This window comes from Zootermopsis nevadensis, unplaced genomic scaffold (genome assembly GCF_977971745.1).
Source record: "Zootermopsis nevadensis isolate Lab colony 2312 unplaced genomic scaffold, Znev_1.0 Znev_ptg000021l, whole genome shotgun sequence".
NCBI classification, from domain to species: domain Eukaryota; kingdom Metazoa; phylum Arthropoda; class Insecta; order Blattodea; family Termopsidae; genus Zootermopsis; species Zootermopsis nevadensis.
The window spans coordinates 2,518,644-2,540,988 of record NW_028259153.1 but is presented as its reverse complement, the minus strand read 5'-3'; the positions used below and the strand labels follow the sequence as shown (position 1 = coordinate 2,540,988).

The window sequence follows — 22,345 nt, the reverse complement described above, 5'->3', positions numbered from 1 at the left end:
ATGGATGGACTATTTGGTGTGACTTTTCTTATAGTCACTTTGATGGTTGGGAGCTGGAAGGACTGCTGTGACATTTAAACAGATATTATACTCCTTAAATCTGATGTTGATAACTACTATTGCATTGTCAATGTATTGAATTAGCATTGTATGAAGTTCAAAGCAATATAGTGTTGTCCTTTTGAGATATTTTAATCGTGATTTGGTCAGCAGTAATTCTTATGTGTAGTTGTCATTGTCATCTACACTAACTAACCAGATGGCTTACTGAACCTGAAGGTTCATCACCGAATTAACCAAAGCCCTCCACCGGACCCTGTCCTGGGCCAACAAAATACAGTCTCCTTCAACTCCTATCTCCCATAGATCCCGCCTGAGATTATCCTCCCATCTACGTTCGTCATCTACACAGACTCTCTAATTTGATTTGTTGCATCGCAGAAATTTTACTCTTCAGATTATTGGACAGAACACTTTGTGTGTTTTAGTGCCCTTGATCACAGATTCGTTTATCTTTTATATTAAACCAAAAGTAGTCCAGTTTTGCCATAGCGGTTCTAGAATTTTGACAGTGGTCTCCGAATCTACATTTTTAATGAAGTTTTCTCTATTCCAGGGAATTGCTTATAGAAATTGTGAGTCGTTAATCTGTCGTTTGTATGCTTTAGACCTCCTCCTCACAATCTCGGTCAGCTTGCTTTGGGCTACAAGTGGTATATCATTTGAATTTTAGGCAGTTAAATCATCATCAGCATGATAAGTCTTCCAATTTTCAGATTTGACATTCTTATGGTGGTGAAGATGTTGGTCTTCTGTGATGTAATGCTGTCTGTTAACATGTAGGTAGATACCAGCATTATGGAGGAACATCCAGCTTCTTTTTTCAGCAGTTTCAGTCCTGAAATTGTTTATATCTTGCCATGTTATTTGTTGCTGCTAAGGAATATTAATTTATAGTTTAGATGCGTCATGTTTGTGTTTTCAATTGATATATATATATATTTATTCTTCAAGTCTATACACAAACCATTTTAATATTGATGTTTAAAATTAAAATTGATATAAATAATTCGCGCTATTCATCGTTTTTCTCGATGTTACAATTTGCGCTATATATTACAACATGTTTCGATGTCTCAGCATCATCTTCAGGTTTATTTTTTAAAACTATTCAATATTTTTTATTTATTAATGCACGATTTTTGGTAATTGTAGATTGTAGGTTGTAGTTGTGGATGTTCCTTTTATCTTCTGGTTCTCTGCATATTATGTGGCGTGTTTATATTATTTTGTTCATTATTTCTGTGAAATTATCAACAATATAATTAATATTATTCATACGTAAATATAAAAGTTGCATACAGAACAAAAAATACAATAAAAAACATTTTAAAACAAAAACAACATTAGACACAAAAAACCAATACGAACAACCCGGTGTATATAGATTGAAATGCATAGACTGTCCTTTAACCTACATAGGTCAAACAGGACGTACCTTTAAACAAAGACACAAAGAACATGTAACAGCTATAAAACATAATAAGGATCACTCAGCTTACGCAAAACATATATTAAACACGGGGCACACATATGGGGGAATCGAACAAACATTGGACATTATAAAGATTGTACAAAATAGACGACATAGAGAAACCATAGAAAAATACCATATACAACGTACACATAAACAAAATATTGCGCTAAACGACAACAACCCATATTTAAATAACTCTATATTTAACACAATTCAGGTTATTGACCCAACTCCATAACACCATGCTACCTATATATACGACCCATTCAGTACACCAAACTAGTCTGTGAACTGACATTCACCCGATCAGACCTGTCCAGCCGAGGACACACGACACATCCAACTCCTGGTATGTTATTATGTTTCTATATTGCTTAATGAAAATTTTTATAACGATGTCCAAACTCATTTACGTATGAATAATATTAATTATATTGTTGATAATTTCACAGAAATAATGAACAAAATAATATAAACACGCCACATAATATGCAGAGAATCAGAAGATAAAAGGAACATCCACAACTACAACCTACAATCTACAATTACCGAAAAGCGTGCATTGAAAAATGTTGAATAGTTTTAAAAAATAAACCTGAAGATGATGCTGAGACATCGAAACATGTTGTAATATATAGCGCAAATTGTAACATCGAGAAAAACGATGAATAGCGCGAATTATTTATATCAATTTTAATTTTAAACATCAATATTAAAATGGTTTGTGTATAGACTTGAAGAATAAATATATATATATCAATATTAATTTAGTTGTAGGGTTCGAGGTTTTCACAGCGGTGAGTATGAAGATTTCTGTCTTCTGGGTTATTGCGCTGTGTAGTCTGGTCGATGTTAACCAATGTTTCGGAGGTCATACTGCCTCCGTCATCAGAGTATGAAGATTTCTGTCTTCTGGGTTGTTGCGCTGTGTAGTCTGGTCGATGTTAACCAATGTTTCGGAGGTCATACTGCCTCCGTCATCAGAGTATGAAGATTTCTGTCTTCTGGGTTGTTGCGCTGTGTAGTCTGGTCGATGTTTACCAACGTTTCAGAGGTCATACTGCCTCCGTCATCAAAGTATGAAGATTTCTGTCTTCTGGGTTGTTGCGCTGTGTAGTCTGGTCGATGTTTACCAACGTTTCAGAGGTCATACTGCCTCCGTCATCAGAGTATGAAGATTTCCGTCTTCTGGGTTGTTGCGCTGTGTAGTCTGGTCGAAGTTAACCAACGTTTCTGAGGTCATACTGCCTCCGTCATCAGAGTATGAAGATTTCTGTCTTCTGGGTTGTTGCGCTGTGTAGTCTGGTGGATGTTAACCAACGTTTCAGAGGGCATACTGCCTCCATCATCAGAGTATGAAGATTTCCGTCTTCTGGGTTGTTGCGCTGTGTAGTCTGGTCGATGTTAACCAACGTTTCAGAGGTCATACTGCCTCCATCATCAGAGTATGAAGATTTCCGTCTTCTGGGTTGTTGCGCTGTGTAGTCTGGTCGATGTTTACCAACGTTTCAGAGGTCATACTGCCTCCGTCATCAGAGTATGAAGATTTCTGTCTTCTGGGTTGTTGCGCTGTGTAGTCTGGTCGATGTTTACCAACGTTTCAGAGGTCATACTGCCTCCGTCATCAGAGTATGAAGATTTCTGTCTTCTGGGTTGTTGCGCTGTGTAGTCTGGTCGATGTTTACCAACGTTTCAGAGGTCATACTGCCTCCGTCATCAGAGTATGAATATTTCTGTCTTCTGGGTTGTTGCGCTGTGTAGTCTGGTCGATGTTTACCAACGTTTCAGAGGTCATACTGCCTCCATCATCAGAGTATGAAGATTTCCGTCTTCTGGGTTGTTGCGCTGTGTAGTCTGGTCGATGTTTACCAACGTTTCAGAGGTCATACTGCCTCCGTCATCAGAGTATGAAGATTTCCGTCTTCTGGGTTGTTGCGCTGTGTAGTCTGGTCGATGTTTACCAACGTTTCAGAGGTCATACTGCCTCCGTCATCAGAGTATGAAGATTTCTGTCTTCTGGGTTGTTGCGCTGTGTAGTCTGGTCGATGTTTACCAACGTTTCAGAGGTCATACTGCCTCCGTCATCAGAGTATGAATATTTCTGTCTTCTGGGTTGTTGCGCTGTGTAGTCTGGTCGATGTTTACCAACGTTTCAGAGGTCATACTGCCTCCGTCATCAAAGTATGAAGATTTCTGTCTTCTGGGTTGTTGCGCTGTGTAGTCTGGTCGATGTTTACCAACGTTTCAGAGGTCATACTGCCTCCGTCATCAGAGTATGAATATTTCTGTCTTCTGGGTTGTTGCGCTGTGTAGTCTGGTCGATGTTTACCAACGTTTCAGAGGTCATACTGCCTCCGTCATCAGAGTATGAAGATTTCTGTCTTCTGGGTTGTTGCGCTGTGTAGTCTGGTCGATGTTTACCAACGTTTCAGAGGTCATACTGCCTCCGTCATCAGAGTATGAAGATTTCTGTCTTCTGGGTTGTTGCGCTGTGTAGTCTGGTCGATGTTTACCAACGTTTCAGAGGTCATACTGCCTCCGTCATCAGAGTATGAAGATTTCCGTCTTCTGGGTTGTTGCGCTGTGTAGTCTGGTCGATGTTAACCAACGTTTCTGAGGTCATACTGCCTCCGTCATCAGGGTGATGAATTGGAGGCAGTATGACCTCTGAAACGTTGGTTGACATCGACCAGACTACACAGCGCAACAACCCAGAAGACAGAAATCTTCATACTCATCGCCCTGATGATGGAGGCAGTATGACCTCTGAAACGTTGGTAAACATCGACCAGACTACACAGCGCAACAACCCAGAAGTGAGAAATCTTCATTAATTTAGTTCTTCCTTCAATGGCTAATAACCAAAAATACAGCTGAAACATCATAAATTGCAATAGAGTTTGCGAAGTATGTCTGAGTAATAAATACACTGCAGGTTTTTAATACTGGATCATGGAGCTTATAATTGTGGCTTCACAATGATGAAACAGGTAAGTCAAATGTTGTTGGGTCTGTAATCATTTTATCATTCACCAAAATGTCATTCAGTATATTATCTGATTCACTCTGCTAGTGGAACCTTTCTTCAGAATGTCCTTTTCTCTCAATGACACTTGTGGAATGCTACCAGAGGATAATCAAAACCACTCATTGGACTGTATATGTTATGTAACCAAATGGAAGTTTTGAGATCATTTTAAAGAATTTGATTTGAAATATTTGAATTAATTTCATATAGGTAAATATTATGCAAACGGATGAAATATTGTACGAATTGAAAATTAGTAATACAAAATTGGTTCAGTGTGTGCTGGCTGCCTTTTTCAGTGTATATATTTTCTTTATATTTGTATTGATCGTGGATTTTTGTAGTTATTAACAGGAATCTTGAATCCATGTTTCTTAGGCAGAAAAATAAATTAAAAATTTTATGTGGTATTGGATAAAAATGTAGTGAAGCATTATAATATGATTGGTGATTTTAGAGCTGCTGATGCTCTAGAACGTGAGAAACTACTTGCATCAGGATCCGTGTCGGACATCACACCTCAAGACTTGCTTCAGCTTCGCTCGTACTTCCATGATTCTGTCCGTTAACTGGATTTGTTGTCTCAAGAATAACAGCTAGCAGTCAATTTCTGAAAGGCTCGCTAGTAGTCGCAAAGGAACAGGCTGATGCAGCACAGGGTGAGTGTGCTTTATTGGTTGATTTCAGGTTCAAATGACTGTTTTATAGGTTGTTATGCCATGTAGACTGGAAGAAGCTTGTAGACACAAAATATGTTATTCCCAAAATTTTGTTATGTTGCATTATTTCCTTTAGGACCAAAAATTATTCCCTTACATATATACTGATTCATTCTTAACATATGTATTTACACAAAATAATTTTATGTGCAAATCCTTGGTTATGAAGCCACATAAATTTTGTATAATCATTTTAACCATATTTCACCATGTGGCACGACGACCATACACAATTTCAGCAATCTCCGACCATCAATGGTCTATTTCGAAAATTCGTGCGCACGTAGTCATGTTCAGCTGACACAGATTATCGCTCTAGAGTTGAGTTAGGTTAGGTTAATGAGGCATCTGCGCAGAAGGTGATGCGCAGTGACGTGTGCAAGGTGTCTAGGTTACAGCATCGTATGAGTTCTATTATCGATTGCGGTAAATTAAAAACTCGAATATTTCAATGTTCTCAAATTATAGAACAATCTTGTTGTTTGAGTTACTACCATAGCTTTACACTTCAAAGATTTTACATTGGTTACCTTATTGTTGACCTCGAAAGACTATTAGCTCACGTCACTTGTGTATGTTTTTACGCATTGGTAGTTGTTGAATTGCATTTGTAGTCTGCTTACGCTTAGGAATCATTAATACACATGTCAAAATTTTATTTTAAAATGTATCGAGATATTATAAAGATCCGGATTGTCAGAAATATATATGTATACATATGCACACACACGTCACATTTAGACACGTCCAACTTCAGTAAATCAGGTACATCTGGTATTTATTTGGCTGTCACCATAAGAAACTCTCGCCTCTTTTGTGCTCACGTGTAATGTCGAAAGTTAATTCCCGGAGTTTAATGACACATCTCGGCAATTCACACGTTCACGTACATCAGACCGTAAGTGTAATTTTGTACTTGGCTCCATCTTGCATACGACACTGGAAGGAGAACGTCCTCTCGTCTTCTCTGTACGAAGCACACAGTAGTTTAATATGCATCGCAGGATGTAAATGTTGCTAATTATCCCGATGAACGCATTTGTTTGAGTACTAACGTCCGAAAGCTTGAACTTAAGAAGGTGAATATGTCTTAGCTAAATTCCAAGGCAAACATTGAATCACGGAGACTGCACCACTGCATCTGGACGAAAATCAATAACGACTGACTTTGACTTCCGGGGCTGACATCAATCTCACGTATTTGAAAGCCGATGTACAGTACTGTCCAATCGAATGGAACCACGTCATTTTCTGTTTAGTTTTCTCTTTGTTAAAGTTCGTAAATTTGTGAGCTCTGCTGTCGGCCAATCGCTACGTAGAAGGGTTATTGATTTACCTGACTGCAACAGCACGTCATCACCAGCCTAATTCGGAAAGTCTTTTTTCACATGCAGCCATCTGTACGCTACATTCAATGCGTACTAAGAGTTGCATAATTTTCGAAATGGTTTTTGATGTTTGCAATTCATATTGCATATTTATTTGTTGCTTTTCCTAATTTCCGTCACTTGAATGTGTTTGAATTAAATCTTAATCCCGTTATTTACGTATGGTGATTTCTGTGCGCGAATCCTTACGTATTAATTGACAACGCGCTTACATAACCTTAGTCATTATCAGTTTCTTCGCCATAAAAATATTTCTACACTCATTTTGTGCATTTTTTAGTCTTATGACGTATCTGTGCAGGTATAGGCACCAGTTAAAAAGCATAAAGAAACGTTTTTGAGCGTAATTCCATGTTGATAAAGTCGGATGTTGGTGATCGTGGCCGATTTCGCGTTTCGTCCACCTCGGGAATTTGATACCTTCGTGTGAATTTATTCCAAGTGTTGTGACACTAAAGAGTATGAAATTTTATTACTTACCTGTGGCACGACGTCCATACAAAATTTCAGCAATTTCCGACCATCCATGGTTTTTTCGAAAATTCGTGCTCAGCTCACGCAGATTACCGCTATAGGGTTGTGTTAGGTAAGGTTAGGTTAGGTTAGCTTAGGTTAATGGGGCATCTGCGCAGAAGGTGATGCGCAGTGACGTGTGCAAGTTGTCTAGGCTACGGCATCGTATGAGTTCTGTTATCGATTGCGGGAAATTAAAAACTCGAATATTTCAATGTTCTTAAATTATAGAACAATCTTGTGTTGATAAAGTCGGATGTTGGTGATCGTGGCCGATTTCGCTTTTCTTCCACCTCGGGAATTTGATACCTTCGTGTGAATTTATAAAAAGCGATATGACATAATAGAGTATGAATATCATTAACTTACCTGTGGCATGACTTCCATACAAAATTTCAATAATTTCTGAGCATCCACTCGCTTTTTCCAAAATTCGTGCGCAGGAAACCATTTTGCACTGATCGAGATTACCCTGTTTTGGTTGGTTTGGGTTAGGTTAGGTTAGGTTAGTGGGGCACCTGCGCAGACGTTGTTGCGCAGTGCAGTCGTATGACGTGCGCATGTATGGGCACCTTGAGCTCGTTATGTTTAATTGTAAATTATTAAACTCTCAAGAATTCGATTCCGTCGCATTAAAAAGTATATTATATTCTGGGCTTCACTTTACATACCTAATTTAATTTTTTCATAAATATATTTTTTTGGACACATAGTTTCAGTAATTGCAAGCACACAAATCACTTATCACTTAAATATGATGTTGTTGAATATTTCATTGTGGAAGTATATATGTTGCCACACGTAGAATTTATTAAAATATTTATTTAATTTTATATTACACTACATGTAATTACTACAGTGACCCCAGCCATCGTTATAAAGAATAAATGTTCTCAAATTACATAGGTCCAGCTTCTGCAGATACGCGATATCTGTATATGATATACGTGTTACTAACTCGTAAGAACGTCTTTACTGAGCACACATGGCATGCAAATGTCCTTTCACTGAAGTCGTATGTCTCAATGTGGCGAACCGCACTTATTCTTGCATGTTATGTTGGATTGGTGTATCACGTTTCTATTCTCACACGTCACCGTGAAGACATCCTTGCACTGAGATTCACTGTAAGTAGCACCCGTTAATACGTTTTTGAAGGGTGGTAATTAATCTTGTTAATGCTCCCGAAGAACTCTATTTCTAAAGCAAAAAATTACGTTGACACTGAACGACCGAAATCAAATAATTCCAACCGTAGTTTAATGGCGACTCTTCAATCGGGACCAGCCGACTGTTCCGATACAGAATCAGTAGTGACTGACTTCTGATTGGTCCTCGATGCCATTCGAAAGTATTGATTTCCTTCCATTGAGGTCATCACAGATGGCACGTCTTATCTTTGGTTCCGTAATTTTCCGATAGACTGCGTCTTTGTGTTTGTACGTCGTGTCCTCGAGTAAATGTGAGGCAATACTTTCGATATATTTTGTTGACATTGGACATAGGACACCAATATGTCACCACGAGTTTGACGTGCGCCACAAATTCTGCGCCCACCAAGCATTGCAATTAATGTACCAGAGATTTATATTCAGTTTTTTTGTGAGGCGATTTTTATTAATAAATGACGTACTATCATTCACGTATTTTTTCCAATTTTTCGTTACATGATACTTATTTATAGTGAGTTAGATTGGGTCATCGTTACGCATGAATCTGCTACGTATTTGCGTCAACATCTACACTGCATCAGTTTTGGAAGAAATAATTCTCGTGGAAATATTATGTAATTTTTGACGTGTTATGATGTATTACATGCATATAAGCACTATTTGCATCATTTCGGGATTGCGTGAGCGCGTAATATCGTTATTGATAAGTGGTCGTGTCCGACTTTGCGCAACCTCCACCTCACGACTTTGATGCTTTCTTGCGAATTTCTAAAGAGCGATTAGACATAATAGAGTATGAATATCATTAACTTACCTGTGGCATGACGTCCATACAAAATTTGAATAATATCTGAGCATCCATTCGCTTTTTCCAAAATTCGTGCGCAGGAAACCATTTTGCACTGATCGAGATTACCCTGTTTTGGTTGGTTTGGGTTAGGTTAGGTTAGGTTAGGTTAGGTTAGGTTAGTGGGGCACCTGCGCAGAAGTTGTTGCGCAGTGCAGTCGTATGACGTGCGCATGTATGGGCACCTTGAGCTCGTTATGTTTAATTGTAAATTATTAAACTCTCAAGAATTCGATTCCGTCGCTTTAAAAAGTATATTATTTTCTGGGCTTCACTTTACATACCTAACTTAATTTTTTCATAAATATATTTTTTTGGACACATACTTTCAGTAATTGCAAGTACACAAATCACTTATCACTTAAATATGATGTTGTTGAATATTTCATTGTGGAAGTATATATGTTGCCACACGTAGAATTTATAAAAATATTTATTTAATTTTATATTAGACTACATGTAATTACTACAGTGACCCCAGTCATCGTTATAAAGAATAAATGTTCTCAAATTACATAGGTCCAGCTTCTGCAGATACGCGATATCTGTATATGATATACGTGTTACTAACTCGTAAGAACGTCTTTACTGAGCACACATGGCATGCAAATGTCCTTTCACTGAAGTCGTATGTCTCAATGTGGCGATCCGCACTTATTCTTGCATGTTATGTTGGATTGGTGTATCACTTGTTTCTATTCTCACACGTCACCGTGAAGACATCCTTGCACTGAGATTCACTGTAAGTAGCACCCGTTAATACGTGATTGAAGGGTGGTAATTAATCTTGTTAATGTTCCCGAAGAACTCTATTTCTAAAGCACAAAATTACGTTGAAACTGAACGACCGAAATCAAATAATTCCAACCGTAGTTTAATGGCGACTCTTCAATCGGGACCAGCCGACTGTTCCAATACAGAATCAGTAGTGACTGACTTCTGATTGGTCCTCGATGCCATTCGAAAGTATTGATTTCTTTCCATTGAGGTCATCACAGATGGCACGTCTTATCTTTGGTTCCGTAATTTTCCGATATACTGCGTCTTTGTGTTTGTACGTCGTGTCATCGAGTAAATGTGAGGCAATACTTTCGATATATTTTGTTGACATTGGACATAGGACACCAATATGTCACCACAAGTTTGACGTGCGCCACAAATTCTGCGCCCACCAAGCATTGCAATTAATGTACCAGAGATTTATATTCAGTTTTTTGTGAGGCGATTTTTATTAATAAATGTCGTACTATCATTCACGTATGTTTATTCCAATTTTTCGTTACATGATACTTATTTATAGTGAGTTACATTGGGTCATCGTTACGCATGAATCTGCTAGGTATTTGCGTCAACATCTACACTGCATCAGTTTTGCAAGAAATAATTCTCGTGGAAATATTATGTAATTTTAGACGTGTTATGATTTATTACACGCATATAAGCACTATTTGCATCGTATGGGGATTGTGTGAGCGCGTAATATCGTTATTGATAAGTGGTCGTGGCCGACTTTGCGCATCCTCCACCTCACGACTTTGATGCTTTCTTGCGAATTTCTAAAGAGCGATAAGACATAATAGAGTATGAATATCATTAACTTACCTGTGGCATGACGTCCACACAAAATTTCAATAATATCTGAGCATCCACTCGCTTTTTCGAAAATTCGTGCGCAGGAAACGATTTTGCACTGATCGAGATTACCCTGTTTTGGTTGGTTTGGGTTAGGTTAGGTTAGGTTAGGTTAGGTTAGGTTAGGTTAGGTTAGGTTAGTGGAGCACCTGCGCAGAAGTTGTTGCGCAGTGCAGTCGTATGACGTGCGCATGTATGGGCACCTTGAGCTCATTATGTTTAATTGTAAATTATTAAACTCTCAAGAATTCGATTCCGTCGCTTTAAAAAGTATATTATATTCTGGGCTTCACTTTACATACCTAATTTAATTTTTTCACAAGGATATTTTTTTTTGGATACATACTTTCAGTAATTGCAAGTACACAAATCACTTATCACTTAAATATGATGTTGTTGAATATTTCATTGTGGAAGTATATATGTTGCCACACGTAGAATTTATTAAAATATTTATTTAATTTTATATTAGACTACATGTAATTACTACAGTGACCCCAGTCATCGTTATAAAGAATAAATGTTCTCAAATTACATAGGTCCAGCTTCTGCAGATACGCGATATCTGTATATGATATACGTGTTACTAACTCGTAAGAACGTCTTTACTGAGCACACATGGCATGCAAATGTCCTTTCACTGAAGTCGTATGTCTCAATGTGGCGAACCGCACTTATTCTTGCATGTTATGTTGGATTGGTGCATCACTTGTTTCTATTCTCACACGTCACCGTGAAGACATCCTTGCACTGAGATTCACTGTAAGTAGCACCCGTTAATACGTGATTGAAGGGTGGTAATTAATCTTGTTAATGTTCCCGAAGAACTCTATTTCTAAAGCACAAAATTACGTTGAAACTGAACGACCGAAATCAAATAATTCCAACCGTAGTTTAATGGCGACTCTTCAATCGGGACCAGCCGACTGTTCCAATACAGAATCAGTAGTGACTGACTTCTGATTGGTCCTCGATGCCATTCGAAAGTATTGATTTCCTTCCATTGAGGTCATCACAGATGGCACGTCTTATCTTTGGTTCCGTAATTTTCCGATATACTGCGTCTTTGTGTTTGTACGTCGTGTCATCGAGTAAATGTGAGGCAATACTTTCGATATATTTTGTTGACATTGGACATAGGACACCAATATGTCACCACAAGTTTGACGTGCGCCACAAATTCTGCGCCCACCAAGCATTGCAATTAATGTACCAGAGATTTATATTCAGTTTTTTTGTGAGGCGATTTTTATTAATAAATGTCGTACTATCATTCACGTATGTTTATTCCAATTTTTCGTTACATGATACTTATTTATAGTGAGTTACATTGGGTCATCGTTACGCATGAATCTGCTAGGTATTTGCGTCAACATCTACACTGCATCAGTTTTGCAAGAAATAATTCTCGTGGAAATATTATGTAATTTTAGACGTGTTATGATTTATTACACGCATATAAGCACTATTTGCATCGTATGGGGATTGTGTGAGCGCGTAATATCGTTATTGATAAGTGGTCGTGGCCGACTTTGCGCATCCTCCACCTCACGACTTTGATGCTTTCTTGCGAATTTCTAAAGAGCGATAAGACATAATAGAGTATGAATATCATTAACTTACCTGTGGCATGACGTCCACACAAAATTTCAATAATATCTGAGCATCCACTCGCTTTTTCCAAAATTCGTGCGCAGGAAACGATTTTGCACTGATCGAGATTACCCTGTTTTGGTTGGTTTGGGTTAGGTTAGGTTAGGTTAGGTTAGGTTAGGTTAGGTTTGGTTAGGTTAGTGGGGCACCTGCGCAGAAGTTGTTGCGCAGTGCAGTCGTATGACGTGCGCATGTATGGGCACCTTGAGCTCATTATGTTTAATTGTAAATTATTAAACTCTCAAGAATTCGATTCCGGCGCTTTAAAAAGTATATTATATTCTGGGCTTCACTTTACATACCTAATTTAATTTTTTCACAAGGATATTTTTTTTTGGATACATACTTTCAGTAATTGCAAGTACACAAATCACTTATCACTTAAATATGATGTTGTTGAATATTTCATTGTGGAAGTATATATGTTGTCAGACGTAGAATTTATTAAAATATTTATTTAATTTTATATTACACTGCATGTAATTACTACAGTGACCCCAGTCATCGTTATAAAGAATAAATGTTCTCAAATTACATAGGTCCAGCTTCTGCAGATACGCGATATCTGTATATGATATACGTGTTACTAACTCGTAAAAACGTCTTTACTGAGCACACATGGCATGCAAATGTCCTTTCACTGAAGTCGTATGTCTCAATGTGGCGAACCGCACTTATTCGTGCATGTTATGTTAGATTGGTTTATAACTTTTTTCTATTCTCACACGTCACCGTGAAGACATCCTTACACTGAGATTCACTGTAGGTAGCACCCGTTAATACGTGATTGAAGGGTGGTAATTAATCTTGTTAATGTTCCCGAAGAACTCTATTTCTAAAGCACAAAATAACGTTGACACTGAACGACCGAAATCAAATAATTCCAACCGTAGTTTAATGGCGACTCTTCAATCGGGACCAGCCGACTGTTCCAATACAGAATCAGTAGTGACTGACTTCTGATTGGTCCTCGATGCCATTCGAAAGTATTGATTTCCTTCCATTGAGGTCATCACAGATGGCACGTCTTATCTTTGGTTCCGTAATTTTCCGATAGACTGCGTCTTTGTGTTTGTACGTCGTGTCCTCGAGTAAATGTGAGGCAATACTCTCGATATATTTTGTTGAGATTGGACATAGGACACCAATATATCACCACAAGTTTGACGTGCGCCACAAATTGTGCGCCCACCAAGCATTGAAATTAATGTACCAGAGGTTTATATTCAGTTTTTTTGTGAGGCGATTTTTATTAATAAATGACGTACTGTCATTCAGGTATGTTTATTCCAATTTTTCGTTACATGTTGCTTATTTATAGTGAGTTAGATTGGGTCATCGTTACGCATGAATCTGCTACGTATTTGCGTCAACATCTACACTGCATCAGTTTTGCAAGAAATAATTCTCGTGGAAACATTATGTAATTTTTGACGTGTTATGATGTATTACATGCATATAAGCACTATTTGCATCATATGGGGATTGTGTGGGCGCGTAATATCGTTATTGATAAGTGGTCGTGGCCGACTTTGCGCAACCTCCACCTCACGACTTTGATGCTTTCTTGCGAATTTCTAAAGAGCGATTAGACATAATAGAGTATGAATATCATTAACGTACCTGTGGCATGACGTCCATACAAAATTTCAATAATATCTGAGCATCCATTCGCTTTTTCCAAAATTCGTGCGCAGGAAACCATTTTGCACTGATCGAGATTACCCTGTTTTGGTTGGTTTGGGTTAGGTTAGGTTAGGTTAGGTTAGGTTAGGTTAGGTTAGGTTAGTGGGGCACCTGCGCAGAAGTTGTTGCGCAGTGCAGTCGTATGACGTGCGCATGTATGGGCACCTTGAGCTCGTTATGTTTAATTGTAAATTATTAAACTCTCAAGAATTCGATTCCGTCGCTTTAAAAAGTATATTATTTTCTAGGCTTCACTTTACATACCTAATTTAATTTTTTCATAAATATATTTTTTTGGACACATACTTTCAGTAATTGCAAGTACACAAATCACTTATCACTTAAATATGATGTTGTTGAATATTTCATTGTGGAAGTATATATGTTGCCACACGTAGAATTTATTAAAATATTTATTTAATTTTATATTAGACTACATGTAATTACTACAGTGACCCCAGTCATCGTTATAAAGAATAAATGTTCTCAAATTACATAGGTCCAGCTTCTGCAGATACGCGATATCTGTATATGATATACGTGTTACTAACTCGTAAGAACGTCTTTACTGAGCACACATGGCATGCAAATGTCCTTTCACTGAAGTCGTATGTCTCAATGTGGCGAACCGCACTTATTCTTGCATGTTATGTTGGATTGGTGTATCACTTGTTTCTATTCTCACACGTCACCGTGAAGACATCCTTGCACTGAGATTCACTGTAAGTAGCACCCGTTAATACGTGATTGAAGGGTGGTAATTAATCTTGTTAATGTTCCCGAAGAACTCTATTTCTAAAGCACAAAATTACGTTGAAACTGAACGACCGAAATCAAATAATTCCAACCGTAGTTTAATGGCGACTCTTCAATCGGGACCAGCCGACTGTTCCAATACAGAATCAGTAGTGACTGACTTCTGATTGGTCCTCGATGCCATTCGAAAGTATTGATTTCCTTCCATTGAGGTCATCACAGATGGCACGTCTTATCTTTGGTTCCGTAATTTTCCGATATACTGCGTCTTTGTGTTTGTACGTCGTGTCATCGAGTAAATGTGAGGCAATACTTTCGATATATTTTGTTGACATTGGACATAGGACACCAATATGTCACCACAAGTTTGACGTGCGCCACAAATTCTGCGCCCACCAAGCATTGCAATTAATGTACCAGAGATTTATATTCAGTTTTTTTGTGAGGCGATTTTTATTAATAAATGTACTATCATTCAAGTATGTTTATTCCAATTTTTCGTTACATGATACTTATTTATAGTGAGTTACATTGGGTCATCGTTACGCATGAATCTGCTAGGTATTTGCGTCAACATCTACACTGCATCAGTTTTGCAAGAAATAATTCTCGTGGAAATATTATGTAATTTTAGACGTGTTATGATTTATTACACGCATATAAGCACTATTTGCATCGTATGGGGATTGTGTGAGCGCGTAATATCGTTATTGATAAGTGGTCGTGGCCGACTTTGCGCATCCTCCACCTCACGACTTTGATGCTTTCTTCCGAATTTCTAAAGAGCGATAATACATAATAGAGTATGAATATCATTAACTTACCTGTGGCATGACGTCCACACAAAATTTCAATAATATCTGAGCATCCACTCGCTTTTTCGAAAATTCGTGCGCATTAAACGATTTTGCACTGATCGAGATTACCCTGTTTTGGTTGGTTTGGGTTAGGTTAGGTTAGGTTAGGTTAGGTTAGGTTAGGTTAGTGGGGCACCTGCGCAGAAGTTGTTGCGCAGTGCAGTCGTATGACGTGCGCATGTATGGGCACCTTGAGCTCATTATGTTTAATTGTAAATTATTAAACTCTCAAGAATTCGATTCCGTCGCTTTAAAAAGTATATTATATTCTGGGCTTCACTTTACATACCTAATTTAATTTTTTCACAAGGATATTTTTTTTTGGATACATACTTTCAGTAATTGCAAGTACACAAATCACTTATCACTTAAATATGATGTTGTTGAATATTTCATTGTGGAAGTATATATGTTGTCACACGTAGAATTTATTAAAATATTTATTTAATTTTATATTACACTGCATGTAATTACTACAGTGACCCCAGTCATCGTTATAAAGAATAAATGTTCTCAAATTACATAGGTCCAGCTTCTGCAGATACGCGATATCTGTATATGATATACGTGTTACTAACTCGTAAAAACGTCTTTACTGAGCACACATGGCATGCAAATGTCCTTTCACTGAAGTCGTATGTCTCAATGTGGCGAACCGCACTTATTCTTGCATGTTATGTTAGATTGGTTTATAACTTGTTTCTATTCTCACACGTCACCGTGAAGACATCCTTACACTGAGATTCACTGTAGGTAGCACCCGTTAATACGTGATTGAAGGGTGGTAATTAATCTTGTTAATGTTCCCGAAGAACTCTATTTCTAAAGCACATAATTACGTTGACACTGAACGACCGAAATCAAATAATTCCAACCGTAGTTTAATGGCGACTCTTCAATCGGGACCAGCCGACTGTTCCAATACAGAATCAGTAGTGACTGACTTCTGATTGGTCCTCGATGCCATTCGAAATTATTGATTTCCTTCCATTGAGGTCATCACAGATGGCACGTCTTATCTTTGGTTCCGTAATTTTCCGATAGACTGCGTCTTTGTGTTTGTACGTCGTGTCCTCGAGTAAATGTGAGGCAATACTTTCGATATATTTTGTTGACATTGGACGTAGGACACCAATATGTCACCACAAGTTTGACGTGCGCCACAAATTCTGCGCCCACCAAGCATTGCAATTAATGTACCAGAGATTTATATTCAGTTTTTTTGTGAGGCGATTTTTATTAATAAATGACGTACTATCATTCACGTATTTTTCCAATTTTTCGTTACATGATACTTATTTATAGTGAGTTAGATTGGGTCATCGTTACGCATGAATCTGCTACGTATTTGCGTCAACATCTACACTGCATCAGTTTTGGAAGAAATAATTCTCGTGGAAATATTATGTAATTTTTGACTTGTTATGATGTATTACATGCATATAAGCACTATTTGCATCATATGGGGATTGTGTGAGCGCGTAATATCGTTATTGATAAGTGGTCGTGGCCGACTTTGCGCAACCTCCACCTCACGACTTTGATGCTTTCTTGCGAATTTCTAAAGAGCGATTAGACATAATAGAGTATGAATATCATTAACTTACCTGTGGCATGACGTCCATACAAAATTTGAATAATATCTGAGGATCCATTCGCTTTTTCCAAAATTCGTGCGCAGGAAACCATTTTGCACTGATCGAGATTACCCTGTTTTGGTTGGTTTGGGTTAGGTTAGGTTAGGTTAGGTTAGGTTAGGTTAGTGGGGCACCTGCGCAGAAGTTGTTGCGCAGTGCAGTCGTATGACGTGCGCATATATGAGCACCTTGATCTCATTATGTTTAATTGTAAATTATTAAACTCTCAAGAATTCGATTCCGTCGCTTTAAAAAGTATATTATATTCTGGGCTTCACTTTACATACCTAATTTAATTTTTTCACAAGGATATTTTTTTTGGATACATACTTTCAGTAATTGCAAGTACACAAATCACTTATCACTTAAATATGATGTTGTTGAATATTTCATTGTGGAAGTATATATGTTGTCACACGTAGAATTTATTAAAATATTTATTTAATTTTATATTACACTGCATGTAATTACTACAGTGACCCCAGTCATCGTTATAAAGAATAAATGTTCTCAAATTACATAGGTCCAGCTTCTGCAGATACGCGATATCTGTATATGATATACGTGTTACTAACTCTTAAAAACGTCTTTACTGAGCACACATGGCATGCAAATGTCCTTTCACTGAAGTCGTATGTCTCAATGTGGCGAACCGCACTTATTCTTGCATGTTATGTTAGATTGGTTTATAACTTGTTTCTATTCTCACACGTCACCGTGATCACATCCTTACACTGAGATTCACTGTAGGTAGCACCCGTTAATACGTGATTGAAGGGTGGTAATTAATGTTGTTAATGTTCCCGAAGAACTCTATTTCTAAAGCACAAAATTACGTTGACACTGAACGACCGAAATCAAATAATTCCAACCGTAGTTTAATGGCGACTCTTCAATCGGGACCAGCCGACTGTTCCAATACAGAATCAGTAGTGACTGACTTCTGATTGGTCCTCGATGCCATTCGAAATTATTGATTTCCTTCCATTGAGGTCATCACAGATGGCACGTCTTATCTTTGGTTCCGTAATTTTCCGATAGACTGCGTCTTTGTGTTTGTACGTCGTGTCCTCGAGTAAATGTGAGGCAATACTTTCGATATATTTTGTTGACATTGGACGTAGGACACCAATATATCACCACAAGTTTGACGTGCGCCACAAATTCTGCGCCCACCAAGCATTGCAATTAATGTACCAGAGATTTATATTCAGTTTTTTTGTGAGGCGATTTTTATTAATAAATGACGTACTATCATTCACGTATTTTTCCAATTTTTCGTTACATGATACTTATTTATAGTGAGTTAGATTGGGTCATCGTTACGCATGAATCTGCTAGGTATTTGCGTCAACATCTACACTGCATCAGTTTTGCAAGAAATAATTCTCGTGGAAATATTATGTAATTTTAGACGTGTTATGATTTATTACACGCATATAAGCACTATTTGCATCGTATGGGGATTGTGTGAGCGCGTAATATCGTTATTGATAAGTGGTCGTGGCCGACTTTGCGCATCCTCCACCTCACGACTTTGATGCTTTCTTCCGAATTTCTAAAGAGCGATAATACATAATAGAGTATGAATATCATTAACTTACCTGTGGCATGACGTCCACACAAAATTTCAATAATATCTGAGCATCCACTCGCTTTTTCGAAAATTCGTGCGCAGGAAACGATTTTGCACTGATCGAGATTACCCTGTTTTTGTTGGTTTGGGTTAGGTTAGGTTAGGTTAGGTTAAGTTAGGTTAGGTTAGGTTAGTGGGGCACCTGCGCAGAAGTTGTTGCGCAGTGCAGTCGTATGACGTGCGCATGTATGGGCACCTTGAGCTCATTATGTTTAACTGTAAATTATTAAACTCTCAAGAATTCGATTCCGTCGCTTTAAAAAGTATATTATATTCTGGGCTTCACTTTACATACCTAATTTAATTTTTTCACAAGGATATTTTTTTTTGGATACATACTTTCAGTAATTGCAAGTACACAAATCACTTATCACTTAAATATGATGTTGTTGAATATTTCATTGTGGAAGTATATATGTTGTCACACGTAGAATTTATTAAAATATTTATTTAATTTTATATTACACTGCATGTAATTACTACAGTGACCCCAGTCATCGTTATAAAGAATAAATGTTCTCAAATTACATAGGTCCAGCTTCTGCAGATACGCGATATCTGTATATGATATACGTGTTACTAACTCTTAAAAACGTCTTTACTGAGCACACATGGCATGCAAATGTCCTTTCACTGAAGTCGTATGTCTCAATGTGGCGAACCGCACTTATTCTTGCATGTTATGTTAGATTGGTTTATAACTTGTTTCTATTCTCACACGTCACCGTGAAGACATCCTTACACTGAGATTCACTGTAGGTAGCACCCGTTAATACGTGATTGAAGGGTGGTAATTAATCTTGTTAATGTTCCCGAAGAACTCTATTTCTAAAGCACAAAATTACGTTGACACTGAACGACCGAAATCAAATTATTCCAACCGTAGTTTAATGGCGACTCTTCAATCGGGACCAGCCGACTGTTCCAATACAGAATCAGTAGTGACTGACTTCTGATTGGTCCTCGATGCCATTCGAAATTATTGATTTCCTTCCATTGAGGTCATCACAGATGGCACGTCTTATCTTTGGTTCCGTAATTTTCCGATAGACTGCGTCTTTGTGTTTGTACGTCGTGTCCTCAAGTAAATGTGAGGCAATACTTTCGATATATTTTGTTGACATTGGACGTAGGACACCAATATGTCACCACAAGTTTGACGTGCGCCACAAATTCTGCGCCCACCAAGCATTGCAATTAATGTACCAGAGATTTATATTCAGTTTTTTTGTGAGGCGATTTTTATTAATAAATGACGTACTATCATTCACGTATTTTTCCAATTTTTCGTTACATGATACTTATTTATAGTGAGTTAGATTGGGTCATCGTTACGCATGAATCTGCTACGTATTTGCGTCAACATCTACACTGCATCAGTTTTGGAAGAAATAATTCTCGTGGAAATATTATGTAATTTTTGACGTGTTATGATGTATTACATGCATATAAGCACTATTTGCATCATATGGGGATTGTGTGAGCGCGTAATATCGTTATTGATAAGTGGTCGTGGCCGACTTTGCGCAACCTCCACCTCACGACTTTGATGCTTTCTTGCGAATTTCTAAAGAGCGATTAGACATAATAGAGTATGAATATCATTAACTTACCTGTGGCATGACGTCCATACAAAATTTGAATAATATCTGAGGATCCATTCGCTTTTTCCAAAATTCGTGCGCAGGAAACCATTTTGCACTGATCGAGATTACCCTGTTTTGGTTGGTTTGGGTTAGGTTAGGTTAGGTTAGGTTAGGTTAGTGGGGCACCTGCGCAGAAGTTGTTGCGCAGTGCAGTCGTATGACGTTCGCATGTATGGGCACCTTGAGCTCGTTATGTTTAATTGTAAATTATTAAACTCTCAAGAATTCGATTCCGTCGCTTTAAAAAGTATATTATATTCTGGGCTTCACTTTACATACCTAATTTAATTTTTTCATAAATATATTTTTTTTGGACACATACTTTCAGTAATTGCAAGTACACAAATCACTTATCACTTAAATATGATGTTGTTGAATATTTCATTGTGGAAGTATATATGTTGCCACACGTAGAATTTATTAAAATATTTATTTAATTTTATATTACACTACATGTAATTACTACAGTGACCCCAGCCATCGTTATAAAGAATAAATGTTCTCAAATTACATAGGTCCAGCTTCTGCAGATACGCGATATCTGTATATGATATACGTGTTACTAACTCGTAAGAACGTCTTTACTGAGCACACATGGCATGCAAATGTCCTTTCACTGAAGTCGTATGTCTCAATGTGGCGAACCGCACTTATTCTTGCATGTTATGTTGGATTGGTGTATCACATGTTTCTATTCTCACACGTCACCGTGAAGACATCCTTGCACTGAGATTCACTGTAAGTAGCACTTGTTAATACGTTTTTGAAGGGTGGTAATTAATCTTGTTAATGCTCCCGAAGAACTCTATTTCTAAAGCAAAAAATTACGTTGACACTGTACGACCGAAATCAAATAATTCCAACCGTAGTTTAATGGCGACTCTTCAATCGGGACCAGCCGACTGTTCCAATACAGAATCAGTAGTGACTGACTTCTGATTGGTCCTCGATGCCATTCGAAAGTATTGATTTCCTTCCATTGAGGTCATCACAGATGGCACGTCTTATCTTTGGTTCCGTAATTTTCCGATAGACTGCGTCTTTGTGTTTGTACGTCGTGTCCTCGAGTAAATGTGAGGCAATACTCTCGATATATTTTGTTGAGATTGGACATAGGACACCAATATATCACCACAAGTTTGACGTGCGCCACAAATTCTGCGCCCACCAAGCATTGAAATTAATGTACCAGAGATTTATATTCAGTTCTTTTGTGAGGCGATTTTTATTAATAAATGACGTACTGTCATTCAGGTATGTTTATTCCAATTTTTCGTTACATGTTGCTTATTTATAGTGAGTTAGATTGGGTCATCGTTACGCATGAATCTGCTACGTATTTGCGTCAACATCTACACTGCATCAGTTTTGCAAGAAATAATTCTCGTGGAAACATTATGTAATTTTTGACGTGTTATGATGTATTACACGCATATAAGCACTATTTGCATCATATGGGGATTGTGAGGGCGCGTAATATCGTTATTGATAAGTGGTCGTGGCCGACTTTGCGCAACCTCCACCTCACGACTTTGATGCTTTCTTGCGAATTTCTAAAGAGCGATTAGACATAATAGAGTATGATTATCATTAACGTACCTGTGGCATGACGTCCATACAAAATTTCAATAATATCTG

General features: G+C 37.7%; 1 long non-coding RNA gene across 6 annotated transcripts in view; it reads left to right on the top strand.

Moving 5' to 3' along the window:
• The window catches only part of LOC110832119 (uncharacterized), a 626,650-nt gene that overhangs the window by 326,841 nt on the left and 277,464 nt on the right, over window positions 1–22,345 (top strand). For all 6 annotated transcript variants that reach the window (XR_015536085.1, XR_015536086.1, XR_015536087.1 and 3 more), the window contains one exon: window positions 5,023–5,224. This is a non-coding gene — a long non-coding RNA (uncharacterized LOC110832119). The remainder of the gene's footprint in view (window positions 1–5,022; window positions 5,225–22,345) is intronic.